The 20,464-nt window shown below is 40.8% G+C and overlaps 1 pseudogene; it reads right to left on the bottom strand.

Annotated features, from left to right (window-relative positions):
- Window positions 1-6,411: 6,411 nt before the first annotated feature.
- LOC110217762 (heat shock cognate 71 kDa protein pseudogene) lies at window positions 6,412-7,991 on the bottom strand (annotated as a pseudogene).
- Window positions 7,992-20,464: the final 12,473 nt, after the last annotated feature.

The following is a 20,464-nucleotide window of genomic DNA, read 5'->3' as shown; positions in this document are numbered from 1 at the left end:
GACACTACAAAGGGCTGAGGATACAAAGGACTACCAGTTCTTGCTCTCAGGGAGCTCACATTCAAATGAGGAAGATGACACGCAAACACACAACTATGTACAATTGGTATCTCAATGGCAGGGCTGTGATGAGCTCCCATTCCTGAACTCCTCCAAACAGATCTGGAAAATGTACCAGATTGGGTCCTGATGAGGAGAGGCAGAAAAAGTCACAGTGAGTCCTTTCTCTGGCCCAGGTTGACATAAGGAGGCAGAAAGGGAAGTCTGCAGACACTGGGGACAGGGTTGGGCCAGGAACACTCCACAGGCTGAGTATTCCAGCACCAAGGGAAAGGCCGTGAACCAGGGAAAGGCGGGCACCACCAGACCCAAACTGGGTATGGTGACAGAGACAGGTGTGAACTGACGACTTTGTTGCCCACTACCCAATTTTAGGTCACAGATGTAGGACAGTGAGAAGGGGACCTGTGTTTGCATGATAGTGGCATTCTGGCAGTGGTATTCCTGGCTAAGGAGAAAGGAGGAAGATCAAAAGTTAGCAGAAGAATGGCTCAGACCCCAGGCACAGAGCTGGATCTCATTTCCAACATCTAGACCAGCCTGTAAAGGAATAGCCAAAGCAAGAATTCCAAATCAAAGAGGAACTACAATTCTGCCATTCTGAGCCAACAGAACTTTCCAGCTGGCTAATGGGGACGGAATCCAACAACAGTCTACTCTTGCACAGACCCGAACCCAGGTTAGAAATTTGCAGAAGGGCGCAGCTAGGTGGCGCAATGGATATAGCACTGGCCCTGAAGTCAGGAGGACCCAAGTTCAAATCCAGCCTCAGAACAAACACTGGACACTTGCTAGCTGTGTGACCCTAGGCAAGTCACTTAACCCCAATTGCCAAAAAAAAAAAAAGAAGAAGTTTGCAGAGGTTGGACTTTGCCCTGGGTAAGACCACTTTGGGGGCACTGGAAGCTTACAGGTCTCTAATCTGTCCCTGAGATCCTGAAATAACATAACACTCAATACCCCCAAAAAAGCAGCAGGACCAGCCCAGACTTTTCCTCCAGAAGTGTAGCACAGTAGCCACATCAAGTTTGAAGTCAGGAAGTAGGTTGAAAGAATTGGCAAACAGGGGCAGCTAGGTGGCACAGTTGATGGAGCTCCGGCCTTGGAGTCAGGAGGACCCGAGTGCGAATGTGAACTCAAGACAGTTAACACTAGCTGTGTGACCCTGGGCAAGTCACTTAATCCCATTACCACCAAAAAAGAATTGGCAAACAAAAAAAAAAGAACCCGACTATAATGAGCTATTATGCTATTGGAGATGCTCAAAACACAAAGGAAGAGAATGACTCCAAAACATTTAAAAGTAAAGCCTCAGAGAAAAACAGAAGTTGGCCACAAACTCAACTAGAATTCCTGGGAAGATGAAGCAAGAGTTGTTTTTTAAAAGCATTAAAAATGTTTTTTATAAATAAAAGGAGAAGTGACAGGTGGCTCAGTGGATAGAGAATGAGCCCTAAAGTCACGAAGATCTAAGTTTAAATCAGGCCTCAGACACTTACTAGATGTGTGACTTTGGGCAAGTCACTTAACCTTGACTGCCTCCAAAAAAATAAGAAAAGAAAAATAATGGAATGAGTGTGCTTGAGGATGCAAAAATTGGGAAAGAAAGTAGAGCTGTGGAAGAAAAAATTGGAAAGGAAATTAACAGCTTGGCATGGAGATACAAAACCTTACCTAAACAACAAACTCTCTGAAAATTAAAATGGACTAAATAGAAGCCACTAACTCTATAGGTGACAAATATTAAATCAAAATCAAAAGTCTGAAAAAAAATAGAAGAAAATGTAAGGTATCTCATAGCAAAAAAAAAAAACTAACCTGGAAAATAGATTGAGGAGGAAAAAAAATTAAGAATAATTAGACTATCTGAATACATGATCAAAAAGATATCCTATTTCAAGAAATCTTAAAACTGCCCAGATCTTTTAAAACCAGATGGCAAAATGGAAATAGAAAGCATACATGATCACCTCCAGAAAGAAACTTCAAAATGAACATTTCCATGGCCTAAATCCAGAGCTTCCAGGTCCAAGAAAAAATACTGCAAGCAGCCAGACAGAAAGAATTCAAACAAGAACTTACAGTCAGGATCATATACAATTTAGCAGCTACCACCATAAAGGAATGGAGAACTTGGAATATGATATTCTAGAGAGCAAAGGCTGACAGCCAAGAATAACTTATCCAGCAAAACTAAATATGATGCTACAGGGGACAAAATAGACCTTTAATGAAAGAGAGGACTTGGGGGATGAGGGTGATCAGGTAGATTAAAACAGATTAAATATTTTTTTAAAATCTGGAAAGCAGTCTGGAAGAAATTGGGCACAGACCAGTATCTTACACCATTTACCAAGATAAGGTTAAAATGGTTACGTGACCTAGATATAAAGAAAGATATTACAAGAAAATTTGAAGAACATGGAACATATTACCTATCAGACTTATGGATAAGTGAATAATTTATGAATAAATAAGAGATAGAGAGCAATGTGAGGTACAAAATGGATAATTTCAGTTACGTTAAATTTTTTTCTTTTTTTTCCCTGGGCAGTGGGGTTAAGTGACTTACCCAGAATCACACAGCTAGTAAATGTCAAATGTCTAAGGCCAGATTTGAATTCAGGTCCTTGTGACTCCAGGGCCAGTGCTGTATCCACTGCACCATCAATTACATTAACTTTTAAAAGTTTTTGTACAAATAAAACAAATGTACCCAAGATCAGAAGGAAAGCAAAAAATTGGGGAGGGAAAATTTTATAGACAATTTCTCAGATAAAGGTCTCATATCTCATATATATAAAGAACTTTGTCAAATCTGTAAGAAAAGAAGTCATTCCCCAACTGGTAAATGATCAAAGGATATGAACAGGAAGTTTTCTGATGAAGAAATCAAAACAATTTGTGTATTATAAAAATACTCTAAATCATTATTGATTAGAGAAATGCAAATTAAAACAACCTTGAGATATCATTTTACATCTATTGGATTGGTTAAAATGATTGAAGGGGAAAGTGACATGCTGGAGGGGATATGGAAAAATTGGGATACTCATTCACTATTGGCAGAACTGTGAACTGATCCAACCATTCTGGGGAGCAATCTGGAAATTATGCCCAAAGACTCATTAAACTGTGCATACCCTTTCACCTAGCAATACCAGTACTGAGTCCATTTCCAAAGATGATTAGCAAAAAAAGGAAAATTATCTCTGTGTTCTAAAGTATTTGTAGCAGCTCTCTTTGTAGTGGCAAAGAACTGGGCATTGCAGGGATACCTGTCAACTGGGGAATGGCTGAACAAGTTGCGGTATGTGATTGTGATGGAATACTGCTGTGCTCTAAGAAAGAATGAGCTCGATGATCTTAGAAAAACATGGATAGATTTGCATGAAATATCAAAGAGCAAAATAAGCAGAACCAAGAGAACATTGTATACAGTAACAGCAATATTTTTTTAAGAAGAACTTTGAGTGATTAAGTCATTTTGATTATGATGAATACCCAAATTAATTACAAAGGACCTATGGAGGAAGAGGCTATCTGCATCTAGAGAAAGAACTGATACTAGAAGTATGTATAGAATGATCACACACACACATACACACTCACACATATTCACATACACACACATACATACACATTTTTGTCTAATGGTAGGGTGGAGGGGGAGGTGGAAAGGCCAAAAAAAGTTACATGGTAACTTTATTAGATATTTAAAAGTAATAACAAGTTGTACATTATTATGTATACTTTGCAGTTTCATGTGCAATCATCTTTTTTTCTGTTCTGTTATGGAAATGCTTATTTTATTTCTTAAGTTCAGAAAAAATAAAATAGAAAAAAATTTAAATAAAAAAGTAAAAACAATATAAAATAGGACAGATAATATATAAATAGGATAAATTTGGAATAATCTCAAAGGGCGGGCACTAAGATTAAGGAAGACTGGGAAAGGCTTCTTGCAAAAGGTGTGACTTTAACTGAGACTTGAAGGAAGCCAGGGAAGCTAAGAGAAAAAGGGAGAACGAGCCAGTGAACATGCTTTCATAATTGGGAAGTGGAGTGTTATAGTCAAAGAACTGGCCCATCTTACTGAAATGCTGAGCATGTGGAAAGGTGTAAGGTATAAGAAGACTGGGAAGACAGGAAGAAGCCAGGTTATGAAGGACTTTAAAGGCCAAACAGGGTTTCATATTTGATCCTGGAGGTAATAGGGGTCCACTGGAATGGATTCATAAGTAGGCTAACATGTGAAGACTCCCATTTCAGGAGGATCAATTTGACATCTGAGTGGAGCATGGATGGCAATGGGGAAAAGACTTGAAGCAAGGAAACCAACCAGAAGACTGTTGCAGTATTTCCAGAGTAAAGTGATTGTGGGCCTGCATCAGAGTGGTGGCAGTGTCAAGGAAGAGAAGGGGGCATGTTACAAAGGTAGTACCAGCAGAACTTAGCAACATACTGTGTATGGGGAAATGAAAGAGTGAGGACTCAAGGATGATACCTCGGTTGTGAGGGTGAGTAACTGGGAAGGTTGTGGTGCCCTAGATGTAATAGGGAGGATTGGGGGTGGGAGGGAGAGGAAGAAATAACAAGCAGAAGAATATGCTTTATTTATTTCAAGGCCAGGCTCATTTTAAAATTATGTACAAATAGGGAAGGGGCAGGAAGGTAGCACAGTGGATAGAGTGTTGCACCTGGAGTCAGGAAGATTATCTTCATGATTTCAAATCTGGCCTCAGACACTGACTAGCTGTGTGACCCTGCACAAGTCACTTAACCCTTTTAGCCTCACTTCCTCATCTGTAAAATGAGCTGGAGAAGGAAGTGGTAAACCACTCCAGTATCTGTGCCAAGGAAACCCCAAATGGGGTCACAAAAAGATAGATAGGACTGAACAACAACAAATAGGGAAAGAAAAATCTGGATGAAAAAGAAAAGAGACTGTGCTTTTGTATGTGTTAAGCTGAGGAAAAATTCATTATACATCAATGTTGTCTTTCATATTAAAAAATGTTTGTGATCTATACGAAAAAAGGAGCAAAAGTATTGGAGTTGTGGGAAGAAGCTAATATGGTGTTGGTAGAGCTTGAGTGGAGGCAGCTTGGTGGTTAAGTGGATAGCAGGAGTGGAGAACCTGCAGCCTCAAGGCCACATGTGGCCTCCTAGGTCCTTGGGTGTGGCCTTTTCATTGAGTCCAAGTTTTACAGAACAAATTCTTTTATTAAGGGGATTTGTTCTGTGAGGTTTGGATTTGGGCAAGGGGCCGCATTTGAGGAGCTAGAGGGCCACATGTGACCTCGAGGCCACAGGTTCCCCACCCCTGGATTGGGCCTTGAGTCAGGTGGACCTGAGTTCAAATCCAGCCTCAGATACTTACTAACTGTGTGATCCTGGGCAAGTCACTTAAACTCTATTTACCTTAATCCACTGGAAAAGGAAATGGCAAACCACTCCAGTATTTTTGCCAAGAAAACCCCATGGACAGTATGGTCTATGGTGTCACAAAGAGTTGGAATCACTAAACACCACCACCACCAGTAAGAGCTTCAGTGGCCAAGGTTGGTCCTAAAAAAGAGATATGAACACACACTCCTTCCCCTTTTGGTAGCACTGGGGAGCTATGGGTGTAGAATCCTGCATATACTATTAGATTTTTTTTTCTCCTCTATCAAATGTGGTTTTTATTCAACTGACAAGCACTTTTTCTACAGTTGCACTTGTGGAACATCACATAGCAACAACAGGAGTTTTCTAGATTTTTTTTTCCTTTTTAATCTTATTAAAAATGAGATCAGTCCTAAAAATGTAGAAAGAAAGAAATATAAATTCACAAAAATAAAACTATATATTATCAAAAAGGCACTAAAACACCGAATTTGGTTATATAAAAGTTAGTCCCTGATAATAATGCAATCTCACTTTGACTTTTGCTATGACCCCTTCTCTACTCTAATAAATCAATTCTGAATCCCTCAAGTTCTAGTTTTTCTGGACAACATCCCGAGTTCACTTCTGATGTCTTTTTCTTCAGTGTCTTCTCTACGCCCTGAGGTGGCAAACATTTCCTTAACAGCCTGAAAATCCTGCAGTAGAGTGCAAGAGCTTTGTATTATGTTCTTGTTGTCAGACTCTTTCCATCAGGCCTGTCCCTACACACCATGCTGGTGAGAAGAGGGAGCCTCAGGAACTCATCGGAACATTTCCATACCTGTGCTTATAAGGAACCTTCTCCATCACCATGCTGAACCTAATCACATTCCCCTTTTTCTAGCCGTGAAAAATTCAGATTTTTAACTTATTCTCATATAAATATTCCCAGGGGTTAGGAGCTAGAATTCTTAAATTCTAACTTATTGTCGGGTTTGCTATTTGTGCCTGCTTCTCACCATCAGCCCTGTATTTCTCAGCCTCCTGGACCAAACACTCAATGTCTTCTTTGCTCAGGTGACCTTTGTCATTGGTGATGGTGATCTTCTCCTTGCCTGTGCTCTTATCCATAGCAGAAACACTGATGATGCCATTGGCATCAGTATCAAATGTTACTTCAATTTGAGGAACACCCTTGGGTGCTGGGGGGATTCCTGTGAGCTCAGACTTGCCAAGTGGGTTGTTATCCTTTGTCACCTTCACAGTGGTACAGATCTGTGTCTGCTTGGTGGGGATGGTGGTATTACGTTTGACCAGAACTGTCATAACTCCTTCAGCAGTTTCAATTCCCAGGGAAAGAGGAGTAACATCCTACAGCAAGCAGCAAGTCTTGCACATTCTCAGATTTATTTCCAGACAAAATGGCAGCCTGGACAACTGCACCACAGGCAGCAGCCTCATCAGGACTGATTCTCTTGTTGAGCTCCTCGCCATTGAAGATCTTGCAGAAGCTTCTGGATTTGGGGGATGCAAGTGGAACCACCCACCAGGACGATGGCATGAATCTGTGACTTATCCAGCTTGGCATCTCGTAAGGCCTTTTCAACAGGGTCCAGAGTGCCATGGAAGAGATTAGCATTTGGCTCTTTGAAGTGGGCTTGGGTGATTGATGTCGAGAAGTACGTACCTTCATAGAGGGAGTCAATCTCAATACTGGCCTGGGTACTAGAAGAGAGGATACGTTTTGCACCTTAACAAGCGGTGCGTAGATGGTGAACAGCCCTCTTGTTCTCACTGATGTCCTTCTTGTGCTTTCACTTGAGCTCAGCAATGAAATGGTTGACCATTCGGTTGTCAAAGCCCTCCCCACCCACATGGGTGTCCCCAGCTGTGGACTTGACCTCAAAGATGCCATCTTCAGTGGTAAGAATGGAGACATCAAAAGTACCACCTCCAAGGTCAAAGATCAACACATTTCTCTCGGCACCAACCTTTTTGTCCAAGCCATGAGCAATAGCAGCAGCGGTTGTCTCATTGATGATTCGGAGCACACTGAGACCATCTATGGTTCCAGCATCTTTGGTGGCCTGACATTGGGAATCACTGAAATAGGCTGGTACTGTGATCGCAGCATTTGTGACGGTCTTCCCAAGGCAAGCTTCAGCAATTTCTTTCATCTTGATCAAGACCATAGAAGATATTTCTTCTGAATAGAAACTTTTGGTCTCCTATTTGTATTCCACTTGGACCTTAGCCCTGCCTGCATCATTTACCACCATGAAAGGCCAATGCTTCATGTCTGACTGTATGACTGCATCATCAAATCTGCAACCAATCAGATGTTTGGCATCAAAAACCATGTTGGTGGGGTTCACTGCAACTTGATTCTTTGTAGCTTTACTAATTAAATGTTCTGTGCCAGTGAAGACGACATAGCTTGGGGCGGTCCTGTTTCCTTGGTCATTAGCAATGATCTCCATTTTCCTATGTTGGAGAACTCCCACTCAAGACTAAGAACTCCCACCAAGATCAATGCCAACTGCAGGTCCCTTCGACATAGTTGCTGGGGAGTCTGAGGGTTGTAGCTGACCGCTGTGGAGGAAAAAGAGCTGCTGCTGCTGCTGCTGCTGCTGCTGTACTGAGTAGCAATATCATACTTTCTAAACTGCCTATATCTAATCTTTTGGTTGTTCAAAGTGATGAGATTGGATTTTTTGTCTAACTTTTTTTTTTAAAGGCAATTGGGGTTAAGTGACTTGCCCAGGGTCACACAGCTAGTGTCAGGTGTTTGGTCTGAGGCCAGATTTGAACTCAGGTCCTCCTGACTTCAGGGCCGGTGCTTTAGCCACTGTACCACCTAGCTGCCCCTTAACATTCATTTTTAAAAATTTTTGAGTTTGGAATTCTCTCCTTCTAGCCTGTCCCTGGCCCATTGAGAAGGCAAGCAATATGATAGTCATAAAAGTGGTATTACAAATGAAATGAGAGCACTGGAAGAATGAATTGCAAAAGAAATGAGAGTTATGGGGGAGAGATTTGGGGAGAGAATTAACAACTTAATACAAGAGTCATAAAACATTATCCATGTAAGAGACTCCTTAAAAATTAGAATGGAACAAATGGAAGTTAATGACTCCATGAGACAACAAGAAATACTAAAAACAAAGTTAAAAGATTGGGAAAACAGAAGAATATGTAAGATATATAAAAAACAACTGACCTCAAAGAGAGATAATTTAAGAATAATTGAAAAGCTATGACTCAAAAAAAGACCCCAAATATCCAATTTTAAGAAATCGTGCAAAATAAATAAATAGATAAAAAGAAATCATGCAAGAAAACTGCTCAGTCATATTAGAACAAGAGGACAATGTGAAAATTCAAAGATTCCCCCAATCACCTACTGAAAGAAACCCGCAAATGAAAACTCCAAGAAATGTCAGAGCGTACAAGTCAAAGAAAAACTATTGGAAGAAGACATGAAGAAAGAGTTCAAGTAATGAGTAACCAGGGTGGCTAGGTGTTGCAGTGGATAGAGTACCAGCCCTGAAGTCAGGAAGACTCCTCTTCCTAAGTTCAAAAAACCATTGTCAGGATCACACAAGACATTAAAGAACAGAAAGTGTGGAATGTAATAATCCAAAAGGTAGAAGATGCAGGCCTAGAACCAAGAATAACTTACTTAGTAAGACTAAGTATAATTTTTCAAGAACAAAAATGGGTCTTTAATGAAGTAGGGGATTTCCAAGTATTCCTGATGAAAAGACCAGAGTGAATAGAAACTTTGAAATATATATATTTGGGAATATAAATATATATGAAAATCAAGAGAAAGATAAAAAGATAAATAGAAGTGAACAATCTGAAGGGATTTCATAAGGATGAATTGTTTACAGTCTAATGGATGATACAAGGGTCCTTTTGTTTGCTAATGTCATTTGAGGTCATTAAGGGAGTCAAATGAGATAGAAGGTCTAGAAATGGTTTTGTTATGTTTTGATGATGTTGAAAAAAGGGGAGAAAGAAAAAAGGAAAGAAGGATTTTTAAAAGGGAAATAAAAGGAAAAAAGGGATAACTGGGAGGAGAAGAAAGAATAGGGGAAGTCATCTCATATAATTAGGGTATACAAGTAGAAGTGTGTACAAATGTAGGAGTGTACTGGTAAATGTTTGACAGTCATCTCTCTGTCGGAAAAAATGTACACCTGACACATTTTTAAGTTTAATCTGTGTATTTTCTCCATCGCTTTCATAAGTCTGGACAAGCAACAAAATAATAAATCAAGCCCCGGTTTGTAGCATGTACCTATTTACAAACACTCGCACTGAAAACTTCATAATTAACTCTTACAAGTTGGTACAAGCTTGCTCCAATATACCCCTTGGTGGGGGAAAAGGTATCGCTTGAACCACACTTTCATCTGAACTGGTCAAAAGATGATAGAACACACACATAACACAGAATTTGATATTAAAAATACATTCAATTCAACAGGGGAAACAGGAAGGGAGAGATAGGGGAAAGTGGGGAATAAGAGGGAAGGTCGTTTCATGGAGGGATTGGTCATCATCAAAAGAAACCTTAAATTTGTTGGGGGGGATTTTGCTTCATCTCTTCCAGGAATTCTAGTTGAATTTATGGTCAAGCTGGTTTTTTGTTTGTTTGTTTTTGCTTTGTTTTGAGGCTTTGCTTGTAGATGCTTTGAAGACATTCTCTTTTTCCTTCAGGGATGATGTCTGGAGGTCCCCGTGAATATAGTAACTTTTTATGGTGGGATTCTTTTTTTGCATGTTTATTCTTCTAGCCTACTCCTAACTTCAGACTGGATGCGAGGGCAGGGCTCTGCCATACTTCTGGAGGGAAGGTCTAAGCTAGTCCTGTTGCTGCTTTCTTGGGGTACTGAGTGTTGTGCTGTTCCAGGATCTCAGGGACATGGACACCCATAAGCTTTGAGTGCTCCCAAAGGGGTCTTATTCAGGGCAGTAACCGATTGCTGCCCCTCTGATCTCAGCTCTGCACGTTTTTGACCTGAGTTTGAGTCTGAGCAACAGCAGACAGGATGCAGCTATTACTGGCCAGCTGGGACGCTCTGTTGGTTCAGAGTGCTTGGGCTCCAGCCCTGGTTATCCCTCTGCAGGTTCTTTGAGGGCTTCAGAACTGAGACCCTGCTCCATTCTGGGGTTCAGAGCCACACTGCTGCTACTTGCTTCTGAACTCATTTTTCTTTCAGCACACTGTCTAGAGCCATAGACTACTCCTTGCCAGGTACCTTCCTCAGTACACCTTGAATCTGTGACCCAGAACTGAGTAGTGGCTGATAAAGTTGCCATTGACATTTGTTCCTTTTGAAATACCCTTAGTGTGTGTCTGGAGGTGCCCTGGGCCTGGGCCCTCCTCTTGCCCTGATATACGAGTCTAATGGCTGTTAGCTACCACTCCTCAAGCTATTATCTCTCATTTCTCAAAAAGTTTAGTAACTAACTCATAGTCTCCTCCTTCCTACTTCTTGCCTTTCTGTTAGGGGGACTTAACACCTTCTTGACGTTCACTCAAAAATTCTAACCTCTTAGTTTGTTCATTCCTATGACCTCCAGGGATGGTCATATCATTGATCTCATCATGGACCAGAAGTTTCCACTTCCTTTTAATTAATTCCAGTTTATCAACATTTATTAGGCACCTACTAAGTACCAGGCACTATGCAAAGAGCTGGGACAAAAAGAGACAAAAGATGGTCCCTGCCCCAAAGGAGCTTACAATCTAATGGGGGAGATAACATGCAAACAAATATATAGGAAACAAGCTATGTACAGGATAAATAGGAACTAATTGAAAGAGATTGGTATGAAGAGGAGAGGTACTGGAGAAGGCAGATAGAAGGTAGGGTTTTAGTTGGGACTTAAACGGAAGCCAGAGAGGTAGGAGTGGAGGGGGGAGAGCATTCCAGTGTGGGGACAGCTAGAGAAAATGCCTGGAGCCAAGAGATGGAATGTCTTGTTCACGGACCAGCCAGGAGGCCAGTGTCACTGGCTCACAGAGCATCCACTGGGGAGTAAGTTGTTAGAAGACTGGAAAGGTAGGAGGGGGCTAGGTTATGAAGGGCTTTGAATGGCTTGTATTTGTTCCTGGGGGCAAGAGGAAGCCACTGGAGTTTACTGACTAGGGGACTGACATGACTGGACCTGTGTTTTAGGAAGATCATTTTAGTAGGTGAATGAAGAATGGATTGGAGTGGGGAGAGACTTCAGGCAAGCAGATCCACCAGCAGGCGATTGCAGTAATCAAGGTGTGAGGTAACAAGGTCCTGCTCCAGAGTGGTGGCAGTGTAAGAGGAGAGAAGGGGACATATTTGAGGGACGTTACAAAGGTGAAATCAGTGAGTCTTGGCAACACCTTAGATGTAGTGGGTGACAGACAGTGAGGAGTCCAGGATGACTCCTAGTCTGTGAGTCCGAGGGGACTTGGAGGATGGTGTTGCCATCCACAGTACTAAGATTGGGAGGGGGAAGCATTAAGGGAACAGATAATGAATTCTGTTTTGGACATATTGAGTTTAAAATGTCCACTGGACATCCAGTTCAAGATGTTTGAAAGGTAATTAGATATGCCAGACTGGAAGTCAGTAGAGAGGCAGGAAAGGTAGATTTGAGAATCATCAACATAGAGATGGAACTTAAATCCATGAGATTTGCTGAGATCACCAAGTGAAGGAGTATAGGGAGAGAAGAGGAGAGGGCGTAGGACGGATCTCTGAGGGACATCTCCAGGGAGGAGGATCCAGCAAAGAAGATGAGGAGCAATCAGATAGGAAGGAGGAGAACCAGGACAGAGTGGTGTCCCAAAACCTGAGAGAGAAGAGAATATCAAGGAAGAGAGGGCGATTAACAGTATCAAAGGCTTCCGAGAAGTCAAGGAGAATGAGGGCTGAGAGGGAAAAACAACAACATTGGATTTGGCAACTAAGAGATCATTAGTAAATTTGGAGGAAGCAGTTTTGGTGCAATGATAAGGTTGGAAGCCAGATTCTAAAGGGTTAAGAAGAGGGTGAGAGGAGAGAAAGTGGAGGACCTAATTGTAGGTGGCCTTTTCAAGGAATTTAGCTACAAAGGGCAAAAGAGATACAGGACAATAATTAGCAGAAGGATCAAGTGGAGATTTTTTTCAGGATAGGGGGAGACATGGGCATGTTTGTAGGCACTGGGAAATGAGCCAGCAGAGAGGGAGAAATTGAAAATAAATGAAAGTGGGGATGACAGAAGGGGCAATCTGTTGGAGGAGATGGGATGGAACAAGGAGACGGGTTAGACCTAGTCAGGAGTAAGGCCATCTCATCGTGTCAACCAGAGGTGGAGGAGAGAGTTGCAGAAGGCATTTTGAGTGACAGATGAGGCAGAAGGAAGATGGAGCTTATGCCAAGTGTCCTCAATTTTTTCTATAAAATATGAAGCAGGGTTCTCAGCTGAGAGGGTGGGGGCAGGGAGAGCTATGATAGATTTGAGGAGGGATGAAAAGATTTAGAAGAGTCATTGTGAAAAGTGGGTAAGAAATTCACAAGGGAGGTATAGTGAGATTGCTTAGCAGCAGTAAGGGCCCAGTTGAGATGGTGTAACATGAATTTGTAGTAGACCCAGTCAGAATGGGTCCATTATTTTCTCTACTCCCTTTCAGCAGCACCTGTGTAGGACTGACAGTGATGGATGATGGGAATAATCCAAGACTGAGGCTTGTTGTAATCAACAATATGACAGGGAGACTGGAGATTCAAAAGAGGGCAGGGCAGAGTTGGAAAGCCAGTTGTGGTCAGATAAGGGGATTTTGGAAATCTTGAACAAGGAGGTAGTACATTTGTAGGTGATGGCAAAATCAAGAGTAGGACCCTCTTTGTGTGCAGCTGAGGTGGGGTGGAGGGGTAGCTCATGGGAGGTGAGTAGGTAACTCCTCCTAAACCTATTCTTTGTCCTCATTATAACTTCCTATCCTTCCATCCTTCTAGGCTACCATCAATCACCCTCTGTTCTGGCTTCCCTTTCTAATCTCTATCTTTTAGTTAGCTAATTCAGCTCTACACTAGGCATCCAGGTGGCATAGTGAATAGTGCACTGGACTTGGAGTCAGGAAGACTGAAGTTCAGATCTGTCTCAGATGCTATCTATGACCCTGGGCAGTTTCCTAATCTGTAAAACGGAGATAATAATAGCACTTACTTCCCAGGGTTGTTGTGAAGATTAAATGAGATACTATTTGTAAAGCACTTTGCAAACTTAAAAGTGCTCTATAAATGCTAGTTATTACCTCTACTCTCAAATCATGCATTCCCATTCACTTTTGGTTTTTCATATTTAAACAATGTAGTCCCATCTCTGGATTACCCCCCACCATCTGACTCCTCTGCTCTTACTCACAAGCTAGCGATCAGAACTGGAAGTCGCACAGCTATACTATTTGGATACACTACAAATTTTCATCACTTCTTAACTGGCTTAACGGTAGGAATATGGTCCTTTTTTCCTTCTATAACTGATTCTGTATTCCTCTTTTCCTAAAAGTTGTTCCAAACCTCTTCTCTCCTTAAGCTACCTCCACCCTCTCTGTTGAAGACCTGGTAGATAAGGTCTTAAAAAAAATCTTTTTCTGCAAACTTTCTGTGTTTCCTTTCTCTACGACTCAGATTGCCTTGACATCATCTCCCCTCCCTCATTCTCTTCCCTTTACTCCAATCTCTGATGATTTGGTGGTCCTTCTCCTTGCCAAGATCAACTCTATTACATGTACCCTCAACTGAATCGCATCCCCTTTCTTCTCTCTCCAGCAGATTGCCCTCATGATCATCCTTTCCCTCTATTTAATCCTCAGTATTTCCCTAACTACAGGTTTCATCCCTATTACCTATAAACATGCCTGTATCACATCCTTAAAACCTTAAAACCCCGTCACTATGCACTACCATCCCATCAAGCCATCATACTGTCTCTCCTATATGTGTACGTGTTGTCTCCCCTACCTAGATTGAGCAGTTAAGTGAAGCAGTGTATAGATCACTGGACCTGGAGGCAGGATGTCCACATCTGCCTCAGAATCCATGTGACCCTGGGCAAGTCACTTAACTCTGTCTTCCTTCGCTTCCTCATCTGTAAATTATTAATAATAATAAATAATAACAACATTCACCTCCCAGACTGATGATTTGATGAGGATCAAGTGAAGTAATATTTGTACTTTGCAAACCTCGAAGCACTACATAAAGGCTAGGTGTGATGAGGAGGATGAAGAACTCCTTGGAGGCAAGAATGGTTTCATTTTTCTTTTTTATCCCTAGTGCTTAGCACAGTGTTTGGCATATAGAAGGTGCTTAATAAATGGTTGTGCAGGCAGCTAGATGGCACAGTGGATAGAGTGCAGAGCCTGGAGTCAGGAAGATTCAACTTCCTGGATTCAAATCTCGCCTCAGACACTCACTAACTGTGAATTACTTAATCCTGCTTGCCTCAGTTTCTTTATCCATAAAATGAGCTGGAGAAGGAAATGGCAAACCATTCCAGTGTCTCTGCCAAGAAAATCCCAAATGGGGTCACAAAGACTGAAATGATTGAACAACCACCAAAAAAAAAATGCTTATGGATTGAGTGGTGAGGGAAAACCTCTGGGACTTGAGCTGGGCCCGATAAGTTTGGTTAGGAAGAACTAGACAGCAGAACATTCCAGGTATGGAGACTAGCCTGAACAGAGGAAACTGGGGATCCTGGACCATGGTAGACAAGAGGCCAGCTTACCTGGAGCAAAGGAATCACAGGTTTAGAGGTGGAAAAGATCTTAGCAATCATTTAGTCTGACCCTTTTATTTTACCAAGGAAGAAACTGAGACAAGCCCAGAGAGGGTAAATGATCTGTTCAAGGTCACACAGCTAATAAACAGAGACAAGATTTAAACTTACATCCTCTCATTTCAAGTCTAGTGTTCTTTCTGCTGTACCATGGGGCTTTATAATGGGCCTGTATTGGGGTTAGATTGAAAGAAGTCTTCAAAGTCAGAATTTTGCCCTCAAATAAATTATATTCAAAAATTAGTAGATGCTAAGGACTCTCTGACTCCTCAAAGAAAAAAAAAAAGATAAAAAGGGAATGGAAAGGCACTCACCTGGAGTGAGATTTTGGTAGCAGGGGGAGGGTCACGAAAGGGGTATTTTAACCAATTGCTCTTAGTGATTTTAAGTTCCATTCACACAGATTTTTTTCCCCTAGTAAATACCAAAGGGAGCATAGTGAGAACAGCATATATCAATGGGGGAAAAAATAGAGAAATATGTGCTCACCATTGGGGCTTGCCAGTGTCATGGAAACTTGTCAGTATCCTGAGCAAAGTCCAAATAGCAGAGGGGTTTCCTTGTAAATGCTGAGATCCTCCAGAAGCTCCTATTTATGGATGATGCGGTACGACCAGTAGCAGGAGCGTTCCATCACTTCCTCAGTGAGCTCCACGGCCACACAAAAGAGACTAGTCTTGACATCCAAACAGGAAACACCAAACAGACGAACACACATTGAACAGATTACTACATGCATTTGGATAGGCAGCCAGCCCCAGAGTTGATGTATTGGTATATATACTTTGGGAAGATGCTTCAGATGGATAATGAACTGACTGCAGAACTCAACAGAAGAATGGGGTGGATTAAGTTTGGGAAACTGTGTGATACTTCTAATGATTCTAAATTGTTTCTTGCCACAAAAACCTCTTTTCAACACCAACACTCCTGGTGAGTGATGTTTTATATGGCTACAATACCATAATCTTGAAAGAATATGAATTGTAGGTGACCCAAAGGGTAATTGAAAATAGGCTAAACATATTACCAGTGATGATTGGCATATGGCATATAGTGGTATAAAAGACATCAAGGACACACAGGACTGGCAGAGGTGGTGGACTGAACATCTATCCCCTAGCAAAATTAGGGGACGATGGATGGACAGTTTAAGTGCCACAGTTTTGGCTTTAAAATGTTTAAAGGAACGATAAGAGAGCCTGTAGTTGACCTATGGAGGATTTATGGGAAGAAAAAAATTGTAGAGGAAGCTAGGTGGCGAGTGGATACAGCACCAGCCCTGGAGTTAGGAAGATCTGAGCTCAAATGCGACCTCAGACATTTGACACTTACTAGCTGTGTGACCCTGGGCAAGTCACTTAACCCCGACTGCCTCACCCAAAAAAAAAAAATGTACAGTGTAAGTTCTGAATGGGTAGCAATATACACGTCAAAGGAGCATCTATACCAATGAGATCGTAGATTTTTAAAAATCATAGGTTTAGAATTGGGAGGGACCTTAGAGATAATCTGGTCTAAGCTCATTTTATAGATGAGGAAATTAAGGCCCAGGGAAGTGAATCCACTTGCTTAGAATCAGCAAGGAAGTAAAATGTGAACTCAGGTCCTCTGGCTACAAATCCAGCATTTCTACTATGTTGAGGTATTCAAATAGATAAAATACTATGCAATTAAAGTGTTGATTTGATGCTTCATTATAACATAAAGATGACCCTGTTTTCCAGCTCAGACAGGTCCTGCCATGCTGGAAAGACATTAAGTCTAGGAGAGGATCATACTCACTGTGGACCATGTCTGCTGAAAGTAGAATTTTAGGAACTGTTTACATGATGGGGGTTATCTTGGAAATGTTTTGAATGGGGTGCTTGAAGCTCTGTGGGGTTGTTCTGACTAATGCTTGGAGGGAAAGACTAGCCTAGCTAATGACAGAATTTCATTGCCAGAAAGTTAGTCATCAGGTGATGAATTTTTTTTAACCACACCATCTCATGATCTTCAATAAAGATGTGAAGGAGGAAATAGTCATAGATGTAACAATATAACCTGGAAGTACTGAATTAGCAAATGCTAACTTTTAAGCATAATTTGCTTATTTTTCTAGTGGTGACCAAAGCAGGCATCCTGAATAGATAGCCTGAGAAAGTTCTAAGGCTAATGTTGTCCTGCAGCCAGGAGCCTCACTCCTGGAATGGACCAGAATATTCTCTCTGTTAAAACCCATAGTCATTTACAATGTATTTATAGTGTGCACAACTGCACAACGGCTTTTCTTTTCAGGACCTAAAGTTTCTAGTTGGTTTGAGGTCAAAAAATACTGTGGTCTTGCTTTCCCTTGCATGGCAGAGAACACGTGCTCATCGTCATTATCATCATCATCATCATCATCATCATTAGGCATTTATTAAATATACCCCATTGCACAGAAGTATATTGGGAATTATACAAATAATTACACAGACCCTGCTCTTTAGGAGCTTACACTTTAAGACATGTATATATGCAGGCAAGCGTACAGAACATGCAGACTGCAGCACAGACACAGCAAACCAATACATGCAGGGAGCCTAAGCTATTTACATTTGGCTAAGAATATGTATTTTAGAGGGGGAACACAAAAGCCAATCCCAAGTTGGAGTAAAAATCAAGAACTCTAGCATAGGAGCTTAATGTTTCACAGTAAAGGGGGAGCACTTCTTGGGCAGTCCAGGATACCTTTATGGAGGAAGTGGAATTTTAGCAACTGTTTATATGATGGGGGTTATCTTGGTAGTGTTTTGAATGGGCTTCTGTAGCTCTATGGGGTTGCTCTGACCATGACGCTTAAAGGGAAAATGTTGCCTTTGGTTTCTTCTCTATCAAGTTCAAAGTCACACAGAAGGCCTGGTCATTCCAAGGAGCCAGGCCATGGGAAAGCACCAGCTAGGCAAGTTTTCTGCACTTTTATATACAAAGGGTTAGTCCTTCCCACTGGAATAGGCAGCCAGAGAACACTACTTGAACCTTCTGACCTATTGTGGTCCCACCTCTCTCAAGTACATGATTCATCATACCTGGACCCTCCAGGATCTAGAAAGTTATTAATGAAGCAGTGGCTCAGGGAGAGGGAAGATGATTGATTTCTAGTCCAACCCTCTAATTATATAAATGAGGAAACAAAGCCAAAGGCTTGCCCAAGTTAACAGTTATAATCATGATAGAGCAAACTTTAAAACATCCTTTTTTCAGAGGTGACATTTTTCTGTGGATTTCTACCATGTTTATGTGAAAGTTCTTAAGTGTATTGCTATTTTTAGCTAGATACTTCAGATAGCTTGGTCAATCAAGCAAATAATTGAATCAAACATTGGTGCAACTAGAATCATAGTGGTCATTTAGTCCAATCTGCAGACTTAGTCCTTATTTACAGATGAGGAGAATGAGGCCCCCAGAGAAGTGATGTGCCAAAAATCACAAAATTAGGAACGGAGTTGGGACTATATATACAAACTAGCATCTTCATTTCCCATCTAGTGCTCTTCTCATTATACCAGGGGCCTCTTTCAATTTCTCCTTCCTTATTTTCAAACTTGGCAAAAAGCATTCTTTCCTTCATAAGACTTTAGGCTAACCCAATAGTTGACGTTGTGATGAATCAGAACACATCAAAATATATGTACTGGTTTTCTCCACATTTTCAAATAACAATTACTCTAAACTATGATTTTTTTTAAAAAACAGGAAAACCTTAAAAATAGGCCAAACCTACAAGAGTCAAGTACATCTTGGTCATAACTGGGTTGCCATTAATATTACTAAAATAAGACCCTCAGCTGTGGAATTTCCAAACTTTTCTTTAACATTGATAGTAAACCTGCATTATCCATTTTAAATTGCTTCTACCAACAGCTAGAAGCATCACCAAAGCTAATCCATTCACCACCTGACATAGTAGGGTTATATTTCAATATCAGACCACCAGCTACATAATCAAGGTAAGAAAATGCAATATACTGCATATGTCTTAAGAATTTCACTTCAAAGTACATGGGTTCAGAACATCACCTCATAACAGGTTTATAAATTTAAGCAAACCCTAGAGAATGCTGTTATTTGGAGCTGGAGAACCTGGGTTTGATTCTCAGTAAGCTACTTTGCTACCTGTATAAACTCTTGCATGTCACTTGGCCTGTTTCCTCAACTGTAAAATGAAGGGGTTGAAGTAGACTTCCAATGGTCCTTTCCAGTTTTAAACCTACAGTCCTATAATTATAAAAATCCAATTTACCCAAAGTATAAATTAGGGGATAATTCTTAGCATTATAAAAGAACTCACTTTCTTTAAAAAGTAAATTGTAATGCACTTATTTTTTTCACCACCCATTTCATTTGTGAACAATGTTTAAGGAACAAATCTCAGCAACATAATTCCTGTGTTGAATGAACCCAATTCATATATATTTTTTTAGAGAATTTGCCAAAAGCCTTTTTTGGTTGTTTTTTCATCTTGTAGTCGATCAAAAAAATTTCCTTAGGTTGTGGCTACATAGTGCCTAAACATCTAGATAAAAAGCAAAAATCTGAGAATCAAGCATGACACCAAAAGCCAGATACTTAAAATATTATTGAGAACCAGGAGTACATTGTACACAGTAACAGCCACATTATGCGATGACTGATATTGACAGACTTAGCCCTTCTCAGCAATGCAAGGATCTAAGACATCTCCGAAGGTCTCATGATGGAAAATGCTATCCACATCCAAAGAAAGAACTATGGGGTTTGAATGTAGATCAAAGAATACTATTTGCTATTTTTTTTCCTTCTGTTTTGTTTTGTTTCTTCTTTCTGGTAGTTCCTCCTATTGGTTCTAATTCTTCCTTGCAACATCACTAATGTGAAAATGTTTAATACGAATGTGTATGTATAGCCTATATCAGATTGCACGCCGTCTTGAGGAGGCAGGTAGGCAGGGAGGGGGAGAAAAATCAAAAGCTTATGGAAGTGATTGCTGATAAATCAAAATAAATTAATAAAACAATGTTATTGAATTGTGTCTGTACCCACATTTGTTATCATACAACTATAATCTCAGGATCAATACTGTCCCCAAGGTAACTTTTTTGAGGGTAGGAAGACCAAGGAGCCATGATCTTTTAAGAGAATAGAAACAAGATTATTCTAGAAACAATACTCATTATTGGCTTTAATATTTTTTGAGTGGTTTTAA

This window comes from Phascolarctos cinereus, unplaced genomic scaffold (genome assembly GCF_003287225.1).
Source record: "Phascolarctos cinereus isolate Bilbo 61053 unplaced genomic scaffold, phaCin_HiC Scaffold_3;HRSCAF=262, whole genome shotgun sequence".
Lineage (NCBI taxonomy): Eukaryota > Metazoa > Chordata > Mammalia > Diprotodontia > Phascolarctidae > Phascolarctos > Phascolarctos cinereus.
Note: the sequence above shows the minus strand (reverse complement) of the source record. Positions and strands in the feature narration are given on the sequence as shown.